Source organism: Eumetopias jubatus, unplaced genomic scaffold, assembly GCF_037043125.1.
Source record: "Eumetopias jubatus isolate StellerSeaLion01/CBP00866 unplaced genomic scaffold, mEumJub1_p1.0 scaffold_226, whole genome shotgun sequence".
NCBI classification, from domain to species: domain Eukaryota; kingdom Metazoa; phylum Chordata; class Mammalia; order Carnivora; family Otariidae; genus Eumetopias; species Eumetopias jubatus.
Window position 1 is genome coordinate 22,031 of NW_028275032.1, and position 27,667 is coordinate 49,697.

The 27,667-nt window shown below is 42.1% G+C and overlaps 1 pseudogene across 2 annotated transcripts; it reads right to left on the reverse strand.

The window, feature by feature from the left end:
* Window positions 1–593: 593 nt before the first annotated feature.
* On the reverse strand, window positions 594–27,667 carry LOC114203719 (cationic amino acid transporter 3 pseudogene; annotated as a pseudogene). 2 transcript variants are annotated; one of them, XR_015767671.1, is made up of 2 exons: window positions 27,534–27,653; window positions 594–3,027 (listed from the first exon to the last, which is right to left on the reverse strand). The product of XR_015767671.1 is annotated as a cationic amino acid transporter 3 pseudogene, transcript variant X1 (transcript). The 2 variants fall into 2 exon arrangements; XR_015767672.1 differs by lacking the exon at window positions 594–3,027 and adding an exon at window positions 26,469–26,565 and having other exon boundaries at window positions 27,534–27,667.

Here is a 27,667-nt window from a genome sequence, read left to right on the forward strand (position 1 = left end):
ATTGTAAATAATGTTGCAATAAACATAGGGGTGCATGTATCTTTTCCAGTTCATGAAACAAAAGTGCCTTTACACAGAAAAGGTAACTATCAATAACCAAAAAAGGCAACCTACTGAATGGGAAAAGATATTTGTAAATGATATATTAATAAGGGGTTAATACTCAAAATACATAAAGAACTTATACAACTCAATACAAAAAAAATCCAATTAAAAAATGGGCAGAGGACCTGAATAGATATTTTTCCAAAGAAGACATACAGATGGTCACAGACACATGAAAAGATGCTTAGTATCACTAATTATCAGAGAAATGCACATGATGTACTATATGTTGGCTAACTGAACATAAAAAAATTAAACATATTAAACTCTTTAAAAAAAGTGCAATCAGCTGTCACTTTATACCTCTCAGGACGGCTAAAAATCAAAAAGACAAGAATAACAAGTGTTGCCAAAGATATGGAGAAGAAGGAATCCTCACGCACTGTTGGTAGGAATGTCAATTGGTGCAGGCATTACAGAAAACAGTGTGGAGATTCCTCAAAAATTAAAACAGCACTACCATATGATCCAGTAATTCTGCTACTGGATATTTTCTTAAGTGATCTCTACAGCTAATGTGGGACTCAAACTCACCAGCCTGAGATCAAGAGTCATGCTCTACTGACTGAGCCAGCTAGGCACCTCCTTCACTAGTGGATATTTAACCAAAGAAAAGGAAAACAATTTTTCAAGTTTCTTTTATTACTAATTTTGTAAAAGCCAGTAAGCAGCTATAGACATAATTAAAAAGTAGAAAGTAAAGGAAAAAAGGGGGGGAAGAGCAAAGAAACATCCTTCAATCTACCGTAAATATGAAGCTTTATTAGTGTTCCCCACCAATATCTCATAGGGGCCCTAGATTTCCATATACTCAAGAGTACTCCCCATTATTGTGCAGGAGACCAGACTGCATTCGGGTTTGATGATGTCAAACTGAATATGTACTGGCACTGCTGAGTTCACTGCTGAGTCTACAGTTTGGGCCTTTAAGTGGGGTTAAGCCACCAGGCTGCGCTGGATCCCATAAGTGAAGTAGAGAGCAAGTCCAATGAGCATCCAAACACCAAATCTCAGCCAGGTTCCAGCTGTCATCTGCGTCATAAGGCAAACATTCAGAAAGATGCTCAGGAGTGGGAGGAGAGGCACAGCAGGGACCTTAAAGGGAAGGGAAGTGGAGCTCTGTGGCTGTCTCCAGATGACCCCAGTGATCCCAGTGATGAGCACCAGGAGCAGCACAACCACTGTGATCGGCGCTGGGTCTCCAGAGAGCAGACCTGGCCACTGGGTCAGCACCAGGCAGAGAAGAGTCAGCAGCAGAACAAGCAGTGAGGAACAAACAACGACAACCCGGCCAGAGAGTGGAGTGGGGGTGGGGCTGCCTGGAAAGAATAGTCCCTGTAGAGTTAGCTTCTCTGCTGCAGGTCCACTCTCCTCCTGCATCTGCGCTTCATTTCCCCCACTCGCCTCCTGCAACCATGCTTCATTTCCCTCATTCTTCCCCTCAGGCTGATACCTGATGATGAGAACACAAAAAGCTACCAGGGAATAAGATATCAGTGTCCCAATTAACCTGAGGTCCAGAAGATCAGTGACTCCAAAGAAGAATACCATGATTGTTGCAATAGTGACAAAGATCACAAGGGTCAGGAAGTGGGCATATGTCCTGAAAAGGGACCTGGCAAGAACAGGAAACAGGAGACCATCCTTTGCCATCATATATATCATCCAATATATGGGGAGAGTAAAGTTCCCAAAACTGCCAATAACAATACTACAGAGGAATGCAAAAGCTACAACATAGTAGGCAGGGACCCAGCCAATATGGAGAAATGCCTCAGACAAGGTGCTCCCAGGTCGAAGCAGGTAGTAAGGCACCATGAGTGTAAGGGCCGCAGAGACACCAAAATACAACAAAGAGCTGATGAGCAGTGAAATCACAATTCCCATGGGGATAGAACGCTCTGGATTGTGTGATTCTGTGACTCTGGTAACAATAATGCTGAAACCTATAAATGCATAGAAACAGGTAGCTGACCCACGGAGAATCCCCTCAAAGCCAAAAGGCACGAATCCCCCAGAGCCCAGAGGCCCCAAGCTAGAGGTGTCATTGAGTTCAGCCTCTATGTAGTCCTCTTCTGTGAGCTTCCAGTTGTGCAGGTCCCCCTTCATGAAGCCAGAGATGATGACAAAACTGAGAACCAAAAGTTTTACCAATGTGAACAGTTTGAAAACTAGGTAGTGCCCATCATAGCTCAGAGTATTAATTTCTGTCAACAACAACAAAAAGATCATAGAACAGTAGCCTATATTGTCTGCAATGACTTGGGGAACATGCTGTGAGATGCTCTCATGCAGGGTGTCAGAGATCCGGTTCCCAGACAAGATGTCAAAAGTTAAGGTCCAGGCCTGGATCACAACAACTGCATCAACTAAAAGGGAGATGATAAGGTTCCAGCCAGTGATGAAAGCCCAGAGTTCACCCATAGTGACATAGGTGTAGAGATATGCGGAGCCAGAATGGGGAACCCGGGCACTAAACTCTGCATAGCACAGCCCAGCCAACAACGATGTTAGGCCAGCCACCAAAAAGCAGATCACAATGGATGGTCCTGCTTGATTACTGGCCACCTCAGTAGCCAAGAAATACACACCAACACCCACTGTGCGGCCCACACCCAGAGCCACTAAATCCAGAGTGCTCAGGATTCTGCCAGTTTCAAACTCAGGCACTTCTTGCTCCAGCGGACGTCTGCGTACCAGCTTTTGACCAAATCTGCGAAGTGCCTGACACAGCATTCTAGCTGGAATTGAGAAGATTCTACGGATCAGAGAGCTTTAGCAAGCCCAGGGAGCCAAGAGTGTTGGATCTGGTTCAGTGAGGCTGAGTTAAGCCAAGTTGGGTTGGGGCTGCCTAGGTACGCTGCTCAGGCTTCAGAGCTGCTGCTTCATATTTCTTCTGGTCATGCTATCCTTCCAGAATGCCTAGAGAAAAAAATAAATATTTACTGAACAATGGTGTTCAACCAACCAACCAAAACTCAAAAGTCTCATGTAACTTGTTGCATCCCAAGTGTCATAGAAACTGACACCAAAGGACACCATAGAAAAATCAATCCTGCTTTCCCTCCAGAAAAAGTACCACATACCTAGCAACATTCTGCTTTTTTTTTTATTATTATTCTTTTTTTCAGTAGGCTCAATGCCCAGCATGGAGCCCAACATGGGGCCCAAACTCACAACCCTGATATCAAGACCTGAGCCTATATCAAGTGTCAGACTCTCAACTGACTGAGCCGCCCAAGCACCCCAACATTCTCCTTTTTTACACACCACATAAAATAATCCCATTTGAGTTCCGAAGTCATGTACCTTCGTGTGCTAATTAGGCAGTAAGACACAATAGAGCATGAACGTATTGTGCAAGAATTTATAACAGGATGTGTGCACACTGCTTGAGCATGAGTTGTGACACATTAATTCATGAACTAGATACCTCTTCGCAATTAAAGACCCATTCTTTATATATCATCAGAATTTAAATACAAATATTGGTCTCTCTGTCTTAAAACTCTTAGACCCAAAATCTGCTACCCAAGATTAGATGCCAATTTGGCCCCCTTTCTCCTCATTCTGCATCATCCATTCAGCTGTACTGATGACCAAGGATGTGGAGTCCATCCCTTTCCTTTCCCCACCTAGGCCCACAGGGGTGCTGTGAACAGAGAGGAGGAGGGAGAAAGAGGCAGGGTCTTCATAACCACCTGCAAGAAGGAGAGGACCAGGCTGCCTGGGAAGGAAACACTGGAGAAATGGGGGCAACAGCCAACCCAGGGTCCATGACTGAGAAGGGAGAGGAGCTAGAAAGGCTATTTTGTGAATAGCCCCCAAAGAAACCAGATAAAAATTCACTACCTTTTTTATGTCCACAGTTACAACAGTGTGATAGGTAGGGAGAAAAGAAATGAGTCACTTAGCTCAGTTGCTCTCAACCAAAACAATTCCTTCTGTCTCCTCCCTCTCTGGGTCCCAGGAGAGAAGGTGAGCGCACTTCTGCAGACAGTCTCCTCATTGGCCACACTGTGCTCTCTACACACCCTGAGCCATCTGTGATGTCAGCCGCCAGGGGCCTGGTCTGTCCTGCTCTGTGAGCTTGTATTAAAACACTCACTTGTAACTCCCAGTGAATTTTTCACAAGGAGTTATTTTTAACTCATTCAAACTGTTGTCTGAATGTTTTCTTACTGAAGGAATCCTGTGAGTGGCTCCCTTTTACCCCTGCTCCCCTACTTCTCTTCAAATGGCCCCTTCCACAAGGGGAGCCAGGCTCTGGATGAACAATTTACAGCAATGCCTAGGAAATGAGAAGTGGAGAACAGAGAAAACAAAGTCATGCAGCCCCACTCTCCTCCTTACTCATGCTTCAGTTTTAAGAGAATTTTAAGAAATGTTCTCAGAAGTCTTTAAAGGCAGAAAGATCACGACAAAATTGAGAAGTCTTCTCTATAGATGATCAAAAGGAACCACTGGGTTATGGGTCAACCCTTCTGTCTACAAATCCATCTAGACTCCTTATTTGCCACTCACCAGTTCCAATGTTATGATTACCAACAAGCACAGGAGATAGATAATGAGTGTCAATTCTTTTTTTTTTTAAGATTTTATGTATTTATTTGACAGAGAGAGAGACAGTGAGAGAGGGAACACAAGCAGGGGGAGTGGGAGAGGGAGAAGCAGGCTTCCCATCGAGTAGGGAGCCCGATGCGGGGCTCAATCCCAGGACCCCGGGATCATGACCTGAGCCGAAGGTAGAAGCTTAATGACTGAGCCACCCAGGCACCCCTGAGTGTCAATTCTTAACTCATGGAATCTTTTTATACTATTTGAGGTGTTCCCAACCCACGACCAGGCTTCAAACCTTTCTGTGGTTCCACACTGCCCTTCCTTCATAGTCCTTCCTTTGTTTATAATATGACCTGTGCTTATGCCTCCAGCTTCATCCCCTGCCCAATTCCTACTCCAGCCACAAAATTCGACACTCACCCTGTTCCCTTGCCTCTAATGCCCTCTTGGCCCCTTCACTTAGCTAACCCCCACTTCTCTTTCAGTTTCCAGCTCAGCATTTGCTTCCTCAGGAAGCCTCCCCTGACCCTTACATTGCCCTTCCCATGTGCTCTCCTAGGACCAGCTTCCCCATGTGCCATTGATCCTCATGTATCCAAATTCCAGGTCAGCTGCTGGTCTCCTCCATCAGACTGTGAGGTGGGTACTCAATAAGTATTTGTTGAACAAATGAAAACGCTGAGAAGAGAAACCTAAAAGAGGCCATAATCCAGAATCCCTATATACTGGACATTGAGATACATACTTTGTAGCCAAGAAACCTTTATAATGTAGGCTCAGGTAAAGATATACATGGTATTACCTTCCTTGTAGAAGGCGAGCAAAATGCATAGTGTGAAGGGAAAACCAACTGTGATAAAACCTTGACTGCCCATCATTCATGGCAGGTTATGAGTCACACAGGCTGATAAAGAATCATTTACCTTTGAGGACACTTGTTAAAAATATCAGGCTGCCTGGGGTTATGGGCAACCAACCAACCACACCCAGTTAGAGAAGCCCTACTTTTTTGAAGGCATCATGCCCAGGCCCTATAATCCAGGTAGGATGTCCTAAGGCAGAGGTTCTCACTTCAGGGATAGAGGAAGACATAATGAAGACAGCTGGGGACATTTTCAAACTTCAGATCTTCTCCCTCTGGAGATTCTTATCCACTAGCCCTGTACTTCCCATGATTGCTCTAAAAAACCCCAACTGAGAAGAAATTGTCCTCAAGTTCAAGGGGAAGAGATTCTAAAAGCTTCCTTCACAGGAATGCAGTGCAGTTCAGTAGTTAGGAGTAAGGCTCTGTAGGTAGACTGTTCAGGTTCAAATCACACCTCAGTCTCACACCCGGTAACTCTGGACAAATTAGTTTATCTCTCTGAGCGTTAGTTTCCACAATAGTCATATGGGAGTAAAAGTAAATAACTCACAGCTCAGCTGTGAGAAGTAAGTGAAATGTTGTCTGTAAGTACGTACCCCAGTGCCTAGCAAACAATATGGACTTAATATCATCTACCTAGTACTTCATATTGAAATCTGGTCCAAAGTAACCAAACATTGAAAATCAGTCAGCCTTTATAAATGTGCAGGCTCAAAATCATCCACTAAAGCTCAAGCTTGTTAGCTAGCCCTCATGAGACAATGAAAACAGTTTTATTCCATATGATTTACATTAAAATGCTAAGGACTCTAATTAGACACTCTCATCCATGCTGGTGCTAACACATGGGGGGTCCTAGGCTTACTGTGTTAGACCAGGCATCGAGAAATGCGAGGCTCAATACAATAATAATAATAATAGTATCTTTGTCTACAGATGCCTCATCTGGAACAAGCACTGCTAGGTACTATAGAGATAAGAACACTGAACACTTGGTCAGAAATGCTGGATGTGAGCCCTGGCCATGCCTCGTGATGACATGAACTCGGGTAATTTCCTTCATATCTCTAAGCCTCAGTCTCTTCACCCACTGGGAACCTTACTTGACCTCCCTCACTGGGTCAACGTGAGAATTCCGTAAGAAGATACACACTACCCCACACTGCTGATGGGAGCGTCACTGGGGCACCATCCTGAAGCACAAGCTTAGTATAACTGAGAACACACACACAGTTGGGCACTGTAGCTGTTGAATGGATGAATGGACCTAAAACAAATATAGAACACGGACTGGAAGAGCATTTGTTAAATACACTAAAGCAAATGCTTCCAATGCAGAGGGGAAATGAAAATAGAGATAAGGATGAAACAGGATAATAAATGCATTGAAAAGGGCCTACCTGGACATAATGAAATTTTTTTAAAAAAAGAAAAAAAGGAAAGAAAGAAAAGGGGCCTGACAGGAAGTGATGATGGGAACACACCATGACTGAGGGAGGGACTGACTCCACTCTGTGCACTGCAGGTTCAGCACAGTAATTGCAGGAGATAATGTTGTGAAAGGACCTGGTACAGAGCCTGATAAACGGCAGGCATTCAGTAGATTTAAACTGAAGGGGAACTGAATCCTGTAATTGCTACGATATGGAGAATACGAAGAAGGAATACCTGCTAGAAAGAGGGTGAAGAACAGAGATGATGGGGCACCCCTCCTACCGTTTCCCTCTGAACCCATTTCCCTTTTCCTAATTCCTCTCTCTCTTTCAGCCCCTTCAGCTGTCTTTGGAGGCTCCTGTAGTTGGCACTAAGGATGCTTCTGCCACGTTTCTCTCTCTGGGGATCCATACCCAGCCACTCAACAAAGACCACAACAGTGGTTCTAAACATTTGTTGAATCACACACCCCTCTGAGGTTGGTCACTTCAAAAAAATGTCATGCACCTTCTGAGATCCATCATGGACCCTGAGCAGGAATCCCAGAGGAGGACCATCTGAATGGCAAGGTCAGAGACTGGTAATGCTTGATAATTTCTATTTCTCTCAACTGTGTTCTGCAGGGTGGTCCTTGTGCTCTTCCCACTTTTTCTGAAGATGAGGGACAGTGGGCCTACAGACAAAGTATCAAGATACCAGAGAAGCAACCCAAAGAACAAAACTTCTGGGAATTAAATAATCATGTTTTATGACTCCACAGGAAGTGGCAGAAATGAACATCAACCAAACATATAGAAGAGAGAGCACACCCATGTTGGGGAATCCTGAGGGAGCCTACCAGAAATCCACTTTATAACAACACAATCATGGTCCTCAAACGCCATGTTCAGATATGCCTATTGTCATGCAATAATCTATAATTATTCTAATAGTTTACATTCAGTCCATACTCTCTGACCCAGCTGTCAGAGCCCCACCCTGATTCTCCCCCTACCTTCAGATACATCACCTCCTTCCTAACTCAGCTCCTCACATCCTGACTTACCCTTCCTGGGATGAGCCTGGGGCCTGGGTAAGGGACCTGCCCTGCCAGGGACGCCCTCCTCACTCCTTTCTGTACAGTCTTGACCCTGTAGCCTCTCTCAGCCCTATTCTACAACCTTTCCCCACCCTGCATCTAGGAAAACTTTCCTAAGCCATCCTGACTGATCTCCATCTCCAACCTTCCTCCCCTTCCCACCAGCACTTAAAGCCCATCCTGATGGTCAGTTGAAACTAATTTTCCCTATATGTCAGTCCTGAGTGTGTTCCTTAAATTCCTTTATAGTCTAAAAGCTTCCAGAGGGCAGGGCCAGGATCTAAATGCCTCTTCATTCTGGATTCCACAGTCCCGTCTCCAACCCTCCTCACACAGGACAAGGATTTGCTCATAATTGTAGCAAGCAACCAAAAGAGGCATTTGGGACAGAGAAAATGAATACAGAGATGTATTAAATAACTACTATAACTTGAGACTCCTTGAAGAAGTGTTGTGGAAAAAGAGAAAGGGCCAAACAGAGGTATAAACAGGACACTAGAACATGCACAGTCATCTATTTCAAGAGTGTCCTGAGGACATTTCCTGATGAGGGACCTGGGTCTGTGAATCTCAGTTTCATTAGCAAACAGTCTCTCCCAAAAGCGGTGCTTGGTCAGGGGAGGTGCTTAAAGAAATGCAGACAGCAGCCAGGGAACATTAAGCCAGCTTGTATGGATTTCATAATTCCCTGGCTCCCCCTTCCCTCCCACCTCCTCCCTGTGTTACTCTCGGTCTCTGAGCTCCTTCCAAACTCTAAAATACAAGTTCCATCCCATGTTTCCTGGAAGAACTCCTGTCAAGTCCAGCAATCCACTCCCTGAAGAACAGGCTGTCTTGCTTTCCCAGCCAGCCCTACCCACTCTCCTTTGTCATTTTTTTAAAATTATTGTTATGTTAATCACCATACATTACATCATTAGTTTTTGATGTAGTGTTCCATGATTCATTGTTTGTGCATAACACCCAGTGCTCCACACAGAATGTGCCCTCTTTAACACCCATCACCAGGCTAACCCATCCTCCCATCCCCCTCCCCTCTAGAACCCTGTTTGTTTTTCAGAGTCCATCGTCTTTCCTTCCCCACATTAGGGAAGTTCTCTGCTATAATTTGCTCCAATATACCTTCTGCTCTCCCCCCCCCCTTTCTTCTTCTTCTGGGATCCTAATTACTCTAATGTTGTTTTGTCTTATTATACGGCTTATCTCTCGAATTCTGTCTTCGTGATCCAGTAGTTGTTTATCTCTCTTTTTCTCAGCTTCTTTATTTTCCACCATTTGGTCTTCTATATCCCTGATTCTCTCTTCTGCCGCATTTATCCTAGCAGTTAGCGCCCCCATTTTTTATTGCACCTCATTAATAGCCTTTTTGATTTCGACTTGGTTAGATTTTAGTTCCTTTATTTCTCCAGAAAGGGTTTCTCTAGTATCTTCCATGCTTTTTTCAAGCCCAGCTAGTATCTTTAAACTCATGATTCTGAACTCTAGGTCCGACATCATACTAATATCCGTATTGAGTAGGTCCCTGGCAGTCAGTACTACCTCTTGTTCTTTTTGTTGAGGTGATTTTTTTTCCATCTTGCATTTTGTCCAGTGGAGAATAGATGAATGAGAGAACAAAATGCTAACAGGGTAACAATGTCCCCAGAAAATATACTCTAAACAAATCAGATAGACCTGAAGCCAGGGGAAAAGAAAGGGAAAGAAAGAAAAAAGAAAAAGAAAAAAAAAAGAAAAAGAAAAAGATAAAACAAAAACATAACAAAACAAAAAGAACAGAATATGATCAAATATGATCAGGCTGGTGCATAGATCAGTGAAACACACTAGATTTGGGGTGTATTTTGGTCTGTTAGAAGAAAGTGTCTCCCAAAATTTTAAAGAAAGAAAAACTTATATATGTACAAAAATAAGGGTTGATACAATGAAGGGATGGAATATGACTGTAAAGATGAAAATTATAAAAAATTTTATAAAAGGAATTGATAAGAAGTTCTTTGAAAAAAGAAAGTAGAGGATTTAAAAAAAAGAAAAAAAAGGGAGAGAATGTGATCAGGCAGGAGATTAGAACAAAGCCATACACTAGAGATTTAGAGTATATTTTGATCTGTTAGAAGAAACTGTATCTCAAAATTTTAAAGAGAGAACAACATATATATATATATATGCCAAAAATAAGGGTAACTTTTTTTTTAAAGATTTTATTTATTTGACAGAGATACAGAGAGAGATACAGCCAGAGAGGGAACACAAGCATGGGGAGTGGGAGAGGGAGAAGCAGGCTTCCCGCTGAGCAGGGAGCCCGATGCGGGGCTCGATCCCAGGACTCTGGGATCATGACCTGAGCCGAAGGCAGACGCTTAACGACTGAGCCACCCAGGCGCCCCAATAAGGGTAACTTCTATGAAGGGATAGAATATAACTCTAAAAATGAAAAATAAAAATGTTTTCTAAAAAAGGGATTGATAAGATGTTGGTTGAAAAAGGGAAAAAGAAAAATTTAAAAAAATTAACTTTGAAAGACTAAAGAATCATGGTAAAAAAGCGATGAATTCTATGTGCAGTATTACCCTAGCTCTGGAGTTCTGCCGTTCTCCTTGATCGGTAAACTTGGTCTTGGCTGGCTGTTCTTGCTGATCTTCTGGGGGAGGGGCCTGTTGCCATGGTTCCCAAAGGTCTTTGCCAGAGGAGGAATTGCCCCGCCCTTGCTGGACCGGGCTAAGTAATCTGCTCGGGTTTGCTCTCGGGAGCTTTTGTTCCCTGCAAGCTTTCCATTTGGCTTTGGAGGACGAGAGTGAAAATGGCGGCCTCCCAATCTCTGCCACAGAGGAGCCAAGAACTCGGGGCCCCATTCCTCAATGAGCCCCCAGAGAAAAGCAGTCAATCACTCCCGTCTCCCCGGTCTCCGGCCGCACTCCGTGCTCACCCGGCCTGTGACCGAGCGTTTCTGTCTCTGGCACCCGACCCTGTGTGGAGTCTCCAAACCCAGCAGATCCCTGCGGTGCGCTCCCGCGCCGCTCCTCCCGGGGGAGGAAGGGGAGTCTCCCCAGATCTACTTGTTGGGTCTCTGCTGGAGGAGCAGTGGCCCGACTGTGCCATGGATCACGGTTTATGGCAACCCCGAGCTGAGAGCCTGCGCCTCGGCTCTGTCTCTGCAGCCGGCTTCCCCACTCCAATACCTGGGAGCTCTGCCGCACTCAGGCACCCCCGGTCTTTCTGTGACCCCGAGGGTCCTGAGACCACACTGTCCCGTGAGGGTTCCACTCCCCGCTTAGCCACTGGAGCGACGTCCCTCAGCAGAGCCGACTTCTAAAAGTTCCGATTTTGTGCTCCGCGACTCTACCCCTCGCCAGAAGCGGCCAACGGAGGCCCCCTCCCCCGCCGTCTATCCTCCCAAATATCGCCTTGGATTCACTTCTTCGCATGTCCTACCTTCCAGAAAGTGGTTGCTTTTCTGTTCAGAGTTGCTGCTATTCTTTTTTTCGATCTCCTGTTGAGTTCGTAGGTGTTCAGAATGGTTTGATCCCTGTCCAGCTGAATTCCTGACACCAGACGAAATCCAGGTCTCCTACTCCTCTGCCATCTTGCTCCACGCCCCCTCCTCCTTTGTCTTAGAGGTCATTGTGCTCCCTCCTCTGTCTCTAAGAATGGTACTGCCCTCACTCTGGACCCTTTATTTTCAAAACTTTTTTCCAAGGCAGTAACTTCCACTGGTTTCCATGGTAGGGAGTTAATACTTCTGCCAATCAGGAAGTTGGCCTTGTGTCCTCTCCTGAATAGCTTCCAAGATAGTTTGGATACCAGTTGCTCTGCATGTGTAACCAACATTTCTATCATAGAAACAGTTCAGAATACATAGGCAATGGTAAACAGAATGAAAGCCCCCCATGAACACTGGGGCTGAGTCTCATATTCAAGGGTAAAAAATAGTTTACAAAATCAAATGAAATATGTAATTTTCCCATTTTCTCTCTCTGTTTGTACCTTCTCTAGAAGTCTGTGTCCAAACATGGTCTGTCATTCATTAATTCAGTAAGTAAATTGCTCCCTATTTATTTAGTACTATGGATAAAGCAAAGAAAAAAAAGTCCCTCCACTCATGTTGCTTACATTCTTGCAGTAAGAAGCAAAAAAAAAAAAAAAAAAAAAACCACATTAGTAATAAGAGTATATATTGTGATAGATTTGCAATCAGTACTACAGAGAAAAGGAAAGCAACCAAATCTTAGGAGGTTCTCAGAAGGGGTGTTGTGATTTTAAAATGGGTGGTCCAAGACAGATTCCCTTTCACACTGTTGTGCAACCATCACCACCATCCATCTCCAGAATTTGTTCATCTTCCTCAGATGAAACACTGTACCCATTAAACACTAGCTCCCTATCCCTCCCTTCCAGCAGCCCCTGTCAACCACCATTCTGCCTTCTGTCTCTATGAATTTGACTAATTTGAGCAGTAGAGGATGAGATCAGAGAGAAAGCAGGAAGCCAGATCCTTCCCAGAGGGTCTGAGAGTCACTGTGAGGACTTTGGCTCTTACTCTGGGTGAAACTGAGAGTTTCACATGTTGTATACCGATTTTCATGTTCTTTGAACTAACTGTTGGGATCTAAAGAAAGACCTCCTCCAAAGTTTGAAGACAAGGCATGGAGACAATTTGCACAGAGCTCTCAGTAGATGGCTGGTGCTTCTGACAACATAATGAGGGCTGGACAAACTCCGTGCTTCCATCTGCTTCCCTCACTAGATGCCAAAGAAGAGATGCCATATAGCCACCCATGGGACAGTAACATGACACATTGTTTTCACTGAAGCTGCTCACTGTCTAGATTATCTCCAGGCAGGACTCCATCACTTGAAAATAAAAGTCATTTTAGTATCATCCATTATTTTAGGTTATGCCCACCAGTATTGTGGATAATCAAGAGCTGACATGGAGATCAACAGCGCTTTTTTCTGGAACCTAGTGAAATTAAGGACTGCAAAGACAAGGTTAGGTAAATTCTCAGGAAGGGGACAGGAACCATGTGAATCAGGCAGTCACCAGTGCGGAATTAAATCAATGAATCCAGTCCCAAGCCCCAGATGCCTCAGGAAAAACTGTCAGAAATGTCTGAAATACTCAGAGCTAGAGAGAAATAGACCCTCAAAGGGAAGCCTAAAAACACATTTCTGTGAGGCAAAAAATACCTCTCATAAGCTCACTTCCCCTGGGCAACAGGGATGAAAGCTTCTACATCCAAGTAAGAAGTCCAAGGAGTTATATAGTTTCTCAACAACAAATAATCTGGAGTGAATGGCTGCCCAAACACTGAATATAAATGTTAGAAAACATACACTTATGTGTGTGGAGGGGGTGGTGGGAGGTGGAGAGTAGAGAAGGAGAGACTCATGGGGCTGTCCCTGCTGAGAAAGGAGGAAAGGAGGAAAGACAGAAATCAATTTTCACTAAGGCATCTTAGGATTCAAATGGCAGTTAGGGGAGGGAAAGATATAAAATCTGGAAATCAAAATAACCAATTTATCTCAGCAAGGCAACAGGCCATGGACTCCTAGGTTCTGTGTTTCTGTCCACTAAGAACCACCTTATTCATCCTCCACTCTCAACATAGTATGATCACCACCCACCCCCAGGGTAAAGAGACTCCACCGTTTGCCTCACATCATCATCCCCATTTCATTTCCCTTCCTGTGGGCTCTTTATAGAGGTCTTGGGTTACACTTAACCTTTAAACATGTATTGTAAAAATGGGATTATAATATTGGAGAAGGCTGCTCATTCTCCTGTTATCAAGTAGAATAATAATAGACCTATGTAGCAGTGAAAGTCTTACGTCATTCATCATTCATTCATTTAATAAGTATTAAGCACCTTCTAAATGCAAGTCCTAGTGCTTGATGCTATGTACACAATGGAGAGGAAAAAGATGTATTCCCTGCCTACATGACACTAATTGCATTTAACAATGTTCTTGTATAATATTCCTGCCCAAAATGTGTAACCTGAATCTAATGATAAAATCGATCAATCTAGGTTTATTCCTGGGTATCTTATGATTTTTGAACATCAGTACTCTGAAAACTATAGGACACTTATGAAGGAAATTGAAGAGGACACAAAGAAATGGAAAAACAGTCCATGCTCATGGATTAGAAGAACAAACATTGTTAAAATGTCTATGCTGGGGTGCCTGGGTGGCTCAGTCGGTTAAGCATCTGCCTTCGGCTCAGGTCATGATCCCAGCGTCCTGGGATCTAGCCCTGCATCGGGCTCCCTGCTCAGCGGGAAGCCTGCTTCTCCCTCTCCTACTCCCTCTGCTTGTGTTCCCTCTCTTGCTATGTCTCTCTCTGTCAAATAAATAAATAAATAAAATCTTTTAAAAAAAAAAAAAGTCTATGCTCCCCAGAGCAATCTACACATTTAATCCAATCCCTATCAACATGCCACCAGCATTTTTTCACAGAGCTAGAACAAAGGATCCTAAAATTTGTATGGAACCACAAAAGACCCGAAGAGCTAAAGTAGTCTTGAAAAAGAAAAGTAAACCTGGAGGCATCCTAATTCTGGATTTCAAGCTATATTACAAAGCCATAGTCACCAAGAGAGTATGGTACTGGTACAAAAACAGACACCTAGATCAGTGGAACAGAATAGAAAACCCAGAAATGGACCTACAACTCTATGGTCAAATAATCTTCAACAAAGCAGGAGGGAATATCCAATGGAAAAAAAGGCAGTCTTTTCCACAAATGGTGTTGGGAATACTGGACAGCAACATGTAGAAGAATGAAACTGGACAACTTTCTTACTGCATACACAAAAGTAAAGCCAAAATGGATGAAATACCTAAATGTGAGATAGGAAACCATCAAAATTCTACAGAGCAACACAGGCAGCAACCTCTTTGACCTCAGGCATACCACCTTCTTACAGACACATCTCCAGAGGCAAGGAATAAAAAGCAAAAATGAATTATTAGGACTTAATCAAGATAAAAAGCTTCTGCACAGCAAAGGAAACAATCAACAAAACTAAAAGACAACTTGCAGAATGGGAGAAGGTATTTGCAAAGGACATATCTGATAAAGGTTTAGTATCCAAAATCTGAAATCACACTTAGCACCCCCCAAAAAATTAATCCAGTCAAGAAATGGGCAAAAATTTTTCCAAAGAAGACATCCAGATGGTTAAGAGACACATGAAAAGATGATCAACACCACTCATCATCAGGGTAATAAAAATCAAATCCACAATGAGATACCACCTCACACTCATCAGAATGGCTAAAATTAACAAGTCAGGAAAGACAGATTTGACGAGGATGTGGAGAAAGGGGAACCCTCCTACACTGTTGTTGGGAACGCAAACTGGTGTAGCCACTATGGAGAACAATATGGAGGTTCCTCAAAAAGTTAAAAACAGAACTACCCTTCAATCCAGCAATGGAACTACTAGGTATTTCCGGAAGAATACAAAAATACTGATTTGAAGAGGAACATGCACCCCGATGGTTATAGCAGCATTATCAACAATAGCCAAATTATGGAAACAGCCCAAATGTTCATCAATAAATAAAGAAGATGTTCACCACGACCAAGTGGGATTTATCCCTGGGCTGCAAGGCTGGCTCAACATCCGCAAATCAATCAACGTGATACAATACATTAATAAAAGAAAGAACAAGAATCATATGATCCTCTCAATAGATGCAGAAAAAGCATTTGACAAAGTACAGCATCATTTCTTGATCAAAACTCTTCAGAGTATAGGGATAGAGGGTACATACCTCAATATCATAAAAGCCATCTACGAAAAACCTATAGCGAATATCATTCTCAATGGGGAAAAGCTGAGAGCTTTTCCCCTAAGGTCAGGAATGCGGCAGGGATGTCCACTCTCACCACTGCTATTCAACATAGTATTAGAAGTCCTAGCCACAGCAATCAGACAACAAAAAGAAATCAAAGGCATCCAAATCGGCAAAGAGGAAGTCAAACTCTCACTCTTTGCAGATGATATGATACTTTATGTGGAAAACCCAAATGACTCCACCCCAAAACTGCTAGAACTCATACAGGAATTCAGTCAAGTAGCAGGCTATAAAATCAATGCACAGAGATCAGTGGCATTCCTATACACCAACAACAAGACAGAAGAGAGACAAATCAAGGAGTCGATCCCATTCACAATTGCACCCAAATCCATAAGATACCTAGGAATAAATTTAACCAAAGAGGCAAAGGATCTGTACTCAGAAAACTATAAAATACTCAGGAAAGAAATTGAAGAAGACACAAAGAAATGGAAAAACGTTCCATGCTCATGGATTGGAAGAACCAACATTGTGAAGATGTCAATGCTACCTCGACCAATCTACACATTCAATGCAATCCCCATCAAAATACCATCCACTTTTTTCAAAGAAATGGAACAAATAATCCTAAAATTTGTATGGAACCAGAAGAGACCCCGAATAACCAGAGGAATATTGAAAAAGAAAAGCAAAGCTGGCGGCATCACAATTCCGGACTTCCAGCTCTATTCCAAAGCTGTCATCATCAAGACAGTATGGTACTGGCACAAAAACAGACACATCGATCAATGGAACAGAATCGAGAGCCCAGAAATGGACCCTCAACTCTATGGTCAACTTATCTTTGACAAAGCAGGAAAGAATGTCCAGTGGAAAAAAGACAGTCTCTTCAACAAATGGTGTTGGGAAAATTGGACAGCCACATGCAGAAGAATGAAACTGGACCATTTCTTTACACCACACACAAAAATAGACTCCAAATGGTTGAAAGACCTAAACGTGAGACAGGAGTCCATCCAAATCCTAAAGGAGAACACAGGTAGCAACCTCTTCGACCTCAGCCGCAGCAACTTCTTCCTCGAAACATCACCAAAGGCACAGGAAGCCAGGGCAAAAATGAACTATTGGGATTTCATCAAGATAAAAAGCTTTTGCACAGCAAAAGAAACAGTCAAGAAAACCAAAAGACAACGGACAGAATGGGAGAAAATATTTGCAAATGACATATCAGATAAAGGGCTAGTATCCAAAATCTATAAAGAACTTATCAAACTCAACACCCAAAGAACAAATAATCCAATCAAGAAATGGGCAGAAGACACGAACAGACATTTTTCCAAAGAAGACATCCAAATGGCCAACAGGCACATGAAAAAGTGCTCCACATCGCTCGGCATCAGGGAAATCCAAATCAAAACCTCAATGAGATACCACCTCACACCCGTCAGAATAGCTAAAATTAACAAGTCAGGAAACGACAGATGTTGGCGGGGATGTGGAGAAAGGGGAACCCTCCTACACTGTTGGTGGGAATGCAAGCTGGTGCAACCCCTCTGGAAAACAGTATGGAGGTTCCTCAAACAGTTGAAATTAGAGCTACTATACGATCCAGCAATTGCACTACTGGGTATTTACCCCAAAGATACAAATGTAGGGACCCGAAGGGGTACGTGCACCCCAATGTTTATAGCAGCAATGTCCACAATAACCAAACTGTGGAAAGAGCCAAGATGTCCATCGACAGATGAATGGATAAAGAAGATGTGGTATATATACACATTGGAATATTATGCAGCCATCAAAAGGAATGAGATCTTGCCATTTGCAACGACGTGGATGGAACTGGAGGGTGTTATGCTGAGTGAAATAAGTCAATCAGAGAAAGACATGTATCATATGACCTCACTGATATGAGGAATTCTTAATCTCAGGAACAAACTGAGGGTTGCTGGAGTGGTCGGGGGTGGGAGGGATGGGGTGGCTGGGTGATAGACATTGGGGAAGATATGTGCTACGGTGAGCGCTGTGAATTGTGTAAGACTGTTGAATCACAGATCTGTACTTCTGAAACGCAACATATTTTAAGAAAAAAAAAAGAAAAAGAAGAAGATAGCAGGAGAGGAAGAATGAAGGGGAGTAAGTCAGAGGGGGAGACGAACCAGGAGAGAGGATGGACTCTGAAAAACAAACTGAGGTTTCTAGAGGGGAGGAGGGTAGGGGGATGGGTTAGCCTGGTGATGGGTATTAAAGAGGGCACATTCTGCATGGAGCACTGGGTGTTATGAACAAACAATGAATCATGGAACACTACACCAAAACAAATTATATAATATATGGTGATTAACATAACAATAAAAAATTTTTAAAAAAAAGAAGATGTGGTGTGTATATATATATATATATATATATATATATATATATACACACACACACACAATGGAATATTATGCAACCATCAAAAAACCCGAAATCTTGCCATTTGCAACAATGTGGTTGGAACTGGAGGGTATTATGCTGAGCGAAATAAGTCAATCACAGAAAGACATGTATCATATGACCTCACTGATATGAGGAGTTCTTAATCTCAGGAAATAAACTGAGGGTTGCTGGAGTGGTGGGGGTGGGAGGGATGGGGTGGCTGGGTGATAGACATTGGGGAGGGTATGTGCTATGGTGAGCACTGTGAATTGTGTAAGACTGATGAGTCACAGACCTATGCCTTTGAAACAAATAATACATTATATGTTAAAAAAAAAAAAAAGAAGATAGCAGGAAGGGAAAAATGAAGTGGGGGAATCGGAGCAGGAAACGAACCATGAGAGACTATGGACTCTGAGAAACAAACTGAGGGTTCTAGAGGGGAGGGTGGTGGGGGGATGAGTTAGCCTGGTGATGGGTACGTATTGAATGGAGCACTGGGTGTTATACGCAAACAATGAATCATGGAACACTACATCAAAAACTAATGATGTGGGGCGCCTGGGTGGCTCAGTTGGTTAAGCAACTGCCTTCAGCTCCGGTCATGGTCCCAGGGTCCTGGGATCGAGCCCCGCATCGGGCTCCCTGCTCAGCGGGAAGCCTGCTTCTCCCTCTCCCACTCCCCCTGCTTGTGTTCCCTCTCTCTCTGTCTCTCTCTGTCAATTAAATAAATAAAAATCTTTAAAAAAAAAAAACTAATGATGTAATGTATGGTGATTAACTTAACATAATAAAATAAAAAAATACACATAGTATTATAAGTAAAAATAAATAAATAAATAAAGAAGATGTGTGTGTGTGTGTGTATAATGGAATAATACTCCAACATCAAAAAGAATGAAATCTTACCATTAGCAACGATGTGGATGGAACTAGAGAGTATTATGCTAAGCGAAATAAGTCAGTCACGGAAAGACAAATACCATATGATTTCACTCATATGTGGGATTTAACAAACAAAACAGATGAACATAGGGGAAGGGAAGGAAAACTAATATAAGATGAAAAGAGAGAGAGAGGCAAACCATAAGAGACTTTAAAAAAATTTTATTGTTATGTTAATCACCATACATTACATCATTAGTTCCATGATTCATTGTTTGTGTATAAGAGACTCTTAATGAGAGAGAACAAACCGCTGGAGGGTGGTGGGTGGGGGATGGGCTAAATGGATGACTGGTTTTAAGTAGAGGGCTCTTGTTGTGATGATCACTGGGTATTAGAGGTAAGTGATGAATCACTAGATTCTACACCTGAAACCAATTTTACCATATGTCTTAACTAACTAGAATTTAAATAAAAAGCTTGAAATTAAAAAATGATCTGTCTACAAAACAATTTTCCACAGAACGTTGACTTTCTATAATACAATGACCTATGCTATTCAAAACTGTCAATGTCAGGAATGTCAGGTTGAGGAACTGTTGCGGATTAAAGGAGCACGAAGAGACCTGACCATGAGATGCAGTGCAGAGCCCTGGATTGCACCTGGATCAGGGAAAGATATTTTTCTATAAAAAATTGAGTAATTAGTAAACTTTGCATATGGATCATATTTCATACACACAAACACACACATATTGGAGGGAGCAAGCAAATATGACAAAATATTAACAACTGTTCAATCTCACTGAAAGATAAAGGGGTATTAATGCTACCATTCTTACAACTTCTGTAGGTTTGATCTTTGTCACCCTGAAAACGTAGGAGGAAAACAATGTCCCAGTACTAAAGGTTATGGTTTCTTGTTCCCTAAACGTCTTTTATAAACAAGCTTGCCATCACTTTTGGTTAGAACCAAATCCCACCCAGAATAATCTAGCTCCAAATCAGGAACATTAGATCAGAGGAGTGGGTAGGAAGATAGAACTCCCTTGGCTTTGATTTACAACCAAATTCGTCAGCAAGCAAAAATTCCTGGAAAGAAGGTACAACATTGGTTCATGTTAGTATGCTTATAAAAACTCTATCATCTTATTGTTATTTTGTTGGACTAACACAAACTAATACACCGGGGACCAAGGCTTGAACTCTAGAGGCATTGCGGAGCATGTGCAGAGGCTGGAGGCAGAGAAAAATGGTATCTGGCAAATAGGGATATCAAGGTATATGTGCAACATTTAGGGCTACATGGAGAGAGGGGTGAAAGAGAACCAGAATTTGTTGAGTTGCAAATAATACACAGATGTTATTTCATTTAACCCCCATAACAACCCAATGACATGAGCATTATTATTCCACTTCACAGACTGAGAGGTTAGACAACTGTCCCAAGCTCATAGAGCCAGTACAAAAAGAGCTGGAATTTGATCTTGGTTCTTTGTCACTTGGAAGACCATGTTCTTGCTCCTGCAGCACCCTATCTCCACAAAGAGTCAGACTGCTGGGCATGCTAATAAAGGAGTATTTGAGTCAGTTCTTCTCTTTGTGACCAGGTCACCTTCTGCTGATGTCTTCCCTTTCCTCCCGAATACATAGTGATAGGCTGGAGCTAGAAGTATTGGGACCATTAAATCTGAAAGCTCCATCTAAACCGTGTCCTGATAAAATCCAAAACTAATCTGGGGCCAAAATGTCTCCAGACCATCCTTTTAGATGCCAAGAAAGATTCCAAAGCATCCGCATAGCTATTCCAGTAGTCCCCAGATACAATTTTACAGCTAATTGTTAATTCCTGCCCAAAACTTTAGCCCATTTCCTTTTGCTTGGCTTTTAGTGGAAATAAAGGATAATAGATCTCTAGATGCCAAATAGAAGACACCCTCTTTGGACTAAAATGGGCATTGGTGTTCCCCACTGTGACCCATGCATGTGACTAGCCCTGAGCACACACAGCACCTAGAGCATTGTTAATATTTATTGATCATTCATAGAAATAATCACAAAGACCAATGGACATCAGGCATCATTATAGACCTCCTTGTTTCTTTTTGGATCACCTCACTATATTTTTTTAAGTTATTAATAAATATGGACTTGACATAAGGAATAATGGGCATTGTGAAAATGCTATTAGTATAGGAGGATCTACAGAGAAGATAAGGGATTGCCTTTCTATTTTGGTTTCAAAACAAAGAAAATCCCAATTATGTCCAGAAACAAGGTGATTAACAAAGCAGTCTCTAATGGCTTTATTTGGGGTAATTACATAAAAGTTTTAAATAAATCTAAGGAATTCCAACGGAAATCACTGGATTCAGATCTTTGCAATTCAATTCAATGGGCATGAAGTCACATAGACACCTAGCACCTTGTCCATACTCCCTCTACCTAGTAGGTTCCTATGGTTTGCAAATACTGCATACCTAGGACCTGCCTCCTGCCATACTCCTTGGTCCACCCTCCTGGTTCATAAAATTGGTAACTCTAACAACCAGATACTCTCATCTCTCACTCAGAATGACCCAACAGCCGTATGAGAGTGCTGCCCTTCCCTGAAATAGGATAAAGCCCTAAATCACATTCTTCCTGACTACTACATTGCACCACATAACTAAAGTTTGAGTACTCTCTACTGTCCTTCTGGAAAATGACACTTTCCTCAAGTCTTAAAAAGACACACACACACACACACTCCCAAACACATCTACAGCTTCCTGCTCTCTATCAAATCCAAACTTTTGAGATTATATTTCTAATTCTTTCTTTTAACTATTTTTATCACTTTCCTACTTTTAACCTTTTCTGTGGCTCCTGCTTGAACAGGACAAATCTTTCCCCACAAATGCACATCTTGCTGGCATTAACATCAGCCCTCACACAGACTGTCCCTCTCTGCCTTAAAAACACTATTTCCAAACCCTGTTCAACATGACTCCACTTCCAGAATTGGCTTGGTCACGCTTACAGATAGATATCGGATCTCTCCAGTATGCTCCACTTGCCCCCTGCTCTCCTCTCATTAATGTCCCGTGGCAGAACTCAGGGCCTAGAACTATGCACTGGGAGAAATCCCAGTTAGGGAAGAGGGTTGGAGTAGTAGGTGGTGAGGTGGAGCCCAGGAGTAGAGCTTCTGCCTGATGATGCTTCCAGCTTGCTTTTCATTCCCCAGCTAGAGCCTGAGGTACAAAGAGTTAACTGGCCACAGCCAAGGAAGTACCCCCAGGCTCTACAGCCCAGTCTGGATGTCTGAGATCTGACACAAGAACCAAGGTCAAAGTCTCTTTCACCACAACAAAGTGAAAGTACAAAGGAAGTATCACAAGTCAGCTGAGACAAAATGCATTATCTTTGGCATTTATGATATGCTCCAGTTCATGATCTTGATGTATGACAACTGAACAGACAGACAATGCAGAGTTTTCTTACTTCTTTCTTGCTTTACTTTATTTGGAAAACAAGTCACCTAATGCTTTGGCATCAGGCAGCAGGACATGATACTCAAACTGCAATAACTACATGTAAGTCTAGCCTGCAAAAGGGAGGAGTGAGACAATAGTCAGAGGATCGACTGGTGTGTAGAACAGGATTTCACTGGTTTCAGGAGGATAAGGAAGTATCCTTATAGTGTAAGCTCCCAGAGAAAAGGTATTTCTGTATTCGCTGCCATTCTTCCTGTACTACCTGTAAATAACTACACAGGTGTGTTCAATATACTTTGGATTGGGTCGAAACAGAGAAATGGGATGGTCCCTCAAGTAGAAACCACCAAAAGTTTCTAAGTGAGAAAGACTGGATTTCGTTTATTAAAGATCAGATTTGAACTAAGTATAAATGAATACAAATGCAAATTCCAAATTAGAAAATTCAGGGAGTACAGTGATTCTCTGTGCAAAAGAACTCAAGCAAAAGCAACATTTTTCTTCCCCCTAAGTTATCAACACCACCCACTATTACCCTCAAATCATCATGCACTCCGTTACACACAGTGCAAGACAATGTTGGTATATACAGAATTCTCCTCTCTGGGAACTTATAATTTAGTGCATTTCATGAACACCTCCCCACCTGCCAAAATAAGTAAAAGATAGATGAACTATGAACCAGGAAAGATATTCCTAAGGAAGAAATGAACAGTCAAGGCAAGGGCATGTCAAGCTCCCACATGGCCTACTAGCTGATGAAAGGTAAGAGTTGTAAGGACCCCATTTTCCAGTGTTGGCAAAACTAGTGAGAATCTTCTATGCACTGTGGGTCAGCTTGAGAAGGCTGCATGGCAGAGGCGGGAATTACCTCATCTTGGCATTGTGTATAAATGTTTCCCAGGAAAACATCAGTTCAAGCTACATCTTCAGCTTGGCCATGATCCAATAAATAGAGCCTCTTTAGGCCTTCCTTCCATGACCCCCACCAAAAACACAAAACAAACTCCACCACACCTTGTGCCAGTAAATCCAGTCTGCCCAATTAGACAGATCCAGGTAAATATTTGCTACAGATATTAATACAGATCAAGATACTAAGATATAATAATAATAATGATAATAATAATTCTCAGTCCTGGTCTGTGCAGAAAAAGAAGGGAAAAACCATTGCAGTAATAATAAATGTATAATTTGTCTCCTAGGAAAAGAAAAGTAAAGGTCAGATAACTTCCCAGAAAGGCTGGAAAAAAGCTGAAGTAAGCAAATTCAGCTCATGCTAAAGAAAATAAATATCCCCACTTATCTCCCAGGAGTCTTCTGAGAACAACCTCAACAAATGAATTATTTACCAGGCATCCTCCCACCTATGAGCTTACTTTGTACTGTATTCTACATTCTACATTCCCCTCTACCTTCCTAGCATGGATGGGAGCACAGTCCAGGTACCCTAGCCTACTGCCCCCTGAGGCCTACTGCCTCAGTGAGCACTGGTTCCCTAGCCCACATCATCCCAAGCCAACCTACCAAGACAGCCCCAATGCAGTGCACACTGTAACACCCCTGCTCAGTGCTCGCTACAGCAACAGCCATCTTGCCAAAGTCATCAGGCACAAAGCACCCTGGAATAATCCAGACCTGTACCATGTTGGCTCCAGATAACATGCTAGGACACCATAACGCACAGTACTCCAGGACCTCCTCACTCATGTTCTCTTCAACTCCAGCCACTCAGTGAGAGCACTACTTACAGAGAGCACCACAGGAATCTCTGCCTTTGAAATCTTTTAATTGTCATTCTGGTTGAATGGGTAACTAAGTATTATTTAAGAGTGACCTATGATTCTATTTGACCAAATGTTTTAAATCTTCTGATATTTTCAACAAACTTCCCCAAATCAACTTTTGAATGAAGTAAAAAGAGAAATGTTAATTTATGTAGACTTATTTGATATATTAATTTGCATGGGAAACACTGTCAAAAAATGTTTTATCTTAGATCATAATTTATATGGGGTATATTAATAACTAATTCAAAGATTATACGAAATTCCTAAAAATTTGACACGTCCTGGTATAATGTTATCTAGCCATAATTCCAGCTATTATCTTAAAATACTACAGATCACAAAAATAACCAATTTTATTTGTCAATTCCATTTGTGTGTGCGTGTGCGTGTGTGTGTTTGTGTGAACTCTCACGAGATCTTTAACCATGGCTATTTTTAAATCTTTTTTCACTCATTGGCAGTTATTGTTTTACTCCGTTATTTTCATAAAAGTGTTCCTACAAAAGTGCTTCGCCTGTAAGGAAAGTCACGGAGAAGACTCTGACAACTACAGGTTCCTGATAACTTTAAGATCATAACACTGAACAGGTAAGGATTTCTAAAAGTCTAATGGAAAACTGATTCATAATGTTGCTAACCCAAGTTGAAGCAAAACAAGAATTACAGGAGACTGAACTAAAGATGATTATAATTTTATGACTTCATTTAAAACATTGCTAGTTCTTTAATGTTTTGTTTTCCAGATTTAAAGGGCGCTATTTTTTCCTCTGTTTTAAGCTATCTATAGCTTACAGCACTTCAGTAAAATATACTTTTGTAAACAAAGGTTAAAACAAGTATCTTTTTCTCCTTCCTTGATCCCTCCAGAATTCAGTAATTCTTTTTGAATATCCTTACTTTTCATGACAATATATGTATTTACATAAGCTCAATCAGTTCTCCTTTTAATAGGACACAAGTTCCAGCACAGCAGATTTAAAAGCGCCTATTTGGTCAATCACTATTCTTGCTGCACTTATGTAAATAATCAGGCCAAATTTTTGAAACTAGACTTAATTTACAAACAAATTAGTCTTACTGCGGTCATCTTTGATAAAAACAGGGACAATTTCAAAGAGAAAAATGAAGTTTCAGTAATACACCTTTGTGGATATCAGATTCTACTGCTGTTAACTGTCCTTGAGGTTTTGTTTTCTACCCACAAACTGGACTGGATCCTGAATTCTAAATTCCTCCAGTATTTGGCTAGAACTCTCTGAACTAACATCTCCAATTTTCTCCCACTCTTCTGAGTTGGAATCACTATGAAAATAAAACTGCGCTTTGCCCAAAGCCATGCAAGCTAAGGCTGGACAACTTGACATAAACTTAAGAGAAACCACCAAAACAACGCATGTGAGGGCAATCTTTGTGTCTGTTGCTCTGTGGCCATGCAGCAAGATCACGAGACATTCAAACTGCAAACCAGGAAAATCTCTCAGATTGCCATTCTTGGCCTCTCCATCTGAAGATGTTTTAACCCCAACACTTAGAAATTATCTCAACTAGCTGATCTCCAAACTCAGTGAACTTATAATTTACGTGAACTATTAACCTTTTTGTTCCATAGAAATGCCTCTCATTAAATTACCTCACTGCTCACACCATACAGAGGCCTAATTTGGGTGGAAGTTCACCTGTCACACAACCTCCTAAAATAAATCAATCTCACCTTCAACCAGTCCTAAGTCAGCATGAGGAGGTGATTGTTAAAACATCATGTTATGCTAATGTAAATAACTTTTTAAAAACTAAAATCCATTTGATTTATTTAGTGCGTTAAATCTTGGCACCTGGGAATCTGCTCTGGGAAGTTTTCAGTCCTTGGCTATTGTTCTCCTTCAGTCATCTTATTTAACTAATACATCGCTAACCCTAAGGGTTTTAAAGGCCTGTCAGCTGCCACTCATATGCCAAATGTTATCCAACAGGATCAGACAACTGGATGAAATCAACAATAACCACATAAATGATGAAGATGGTGACTACATGGCACTCACCCTGATTCGACTAATGGCAACAGCAAATATGTGATCCTTCAGCCTGACTACATCAATGATGGAAACTGAAAAATAATACTGTACTGGTTGGTCATTCTCTCACCCTGCTGAGATAATGTTCAAAAGGGGAGAATTGTTAAAAAAAAAAAAAAAAAAAAAACAGAGAGACCAGCCTTAAAAATTCCCCGAGCAGAGAAAACCACTTTAGTCATACAAAGCTTACTTTAGCTTATTTTGTAAGACTAACTTCACCTGGATAATTATACCTCTGGAAACCATAAGCAAAAACAGTTTCCCAAAGTTGATATGAGGTAACCACTAACCAATTCCCTATCGCTTAAGAAAATGTTAATATTCTAATCACTGTGAAGAAGAAACAGTCACTGACTTCTTACTCTCTAAGCTGCTTTGTAACAACATACCCCTGATCCTCATTCCCTGTTTTGGCTTGAGTGCACCTGGTTCCCCAGCTGTTCTTTGGTGGGTGCACAACAGACTTTTACTAATTACTACTTCCGTGATTCTTTGGTTTTCCTTCTGCTATTTCTGAACTTTTGACAGCATCCACAGCAAATATTTCACGAAGTCACAGCCAGTCATGCACACTGGAGTAAATGCCACTGAGGTACCACAGGCTAAATCAGATACACGTCCCCCTCTCCCCACCACCTGCGTTTAGAAAACAACTGCAATGTAATAATACCCTCCACTATGTTTATGCGTCCCCCGATGGTGACTGCCCATATACAGACGTTGGTAACCAAGCTTCCTGCATAGAAAAAGGCTGGAGATAAAAAGAGAGGGGTAGGCAGTCCGACGTGCCCCTAAAGGACCAAGTTCCATCAGAGATGGGCGAGGATTAACGCCCGTTTCTCTCCTGCCAATATATGGGTGAACGGAAGTGATACGCGATAGACCGGCCGCACCCTCAGGAAGGAAAAGAAAAATTAGCCCTTTCAAAGCAGATTTACCACAGAACCTCTCCCCAAGGGGTTAAAGAACCCCTTCACCCCACTCCAGCCCAGCCGCCTCTCTCTCTGACCTCAGAGCGCCGACCCCCGGGACAACTACTTACAGTTTTCAGCCGCTCTCCACGGAAAACTTCCCGCCACCAGCGTTTGCCTTTTTCTCCAGCAGCGGGCGGGATAGGTCTCCTCAACCAATCGCAAGTAACACCCTTCTCTAATTTGTGCAGGGGTGTGGCCACGA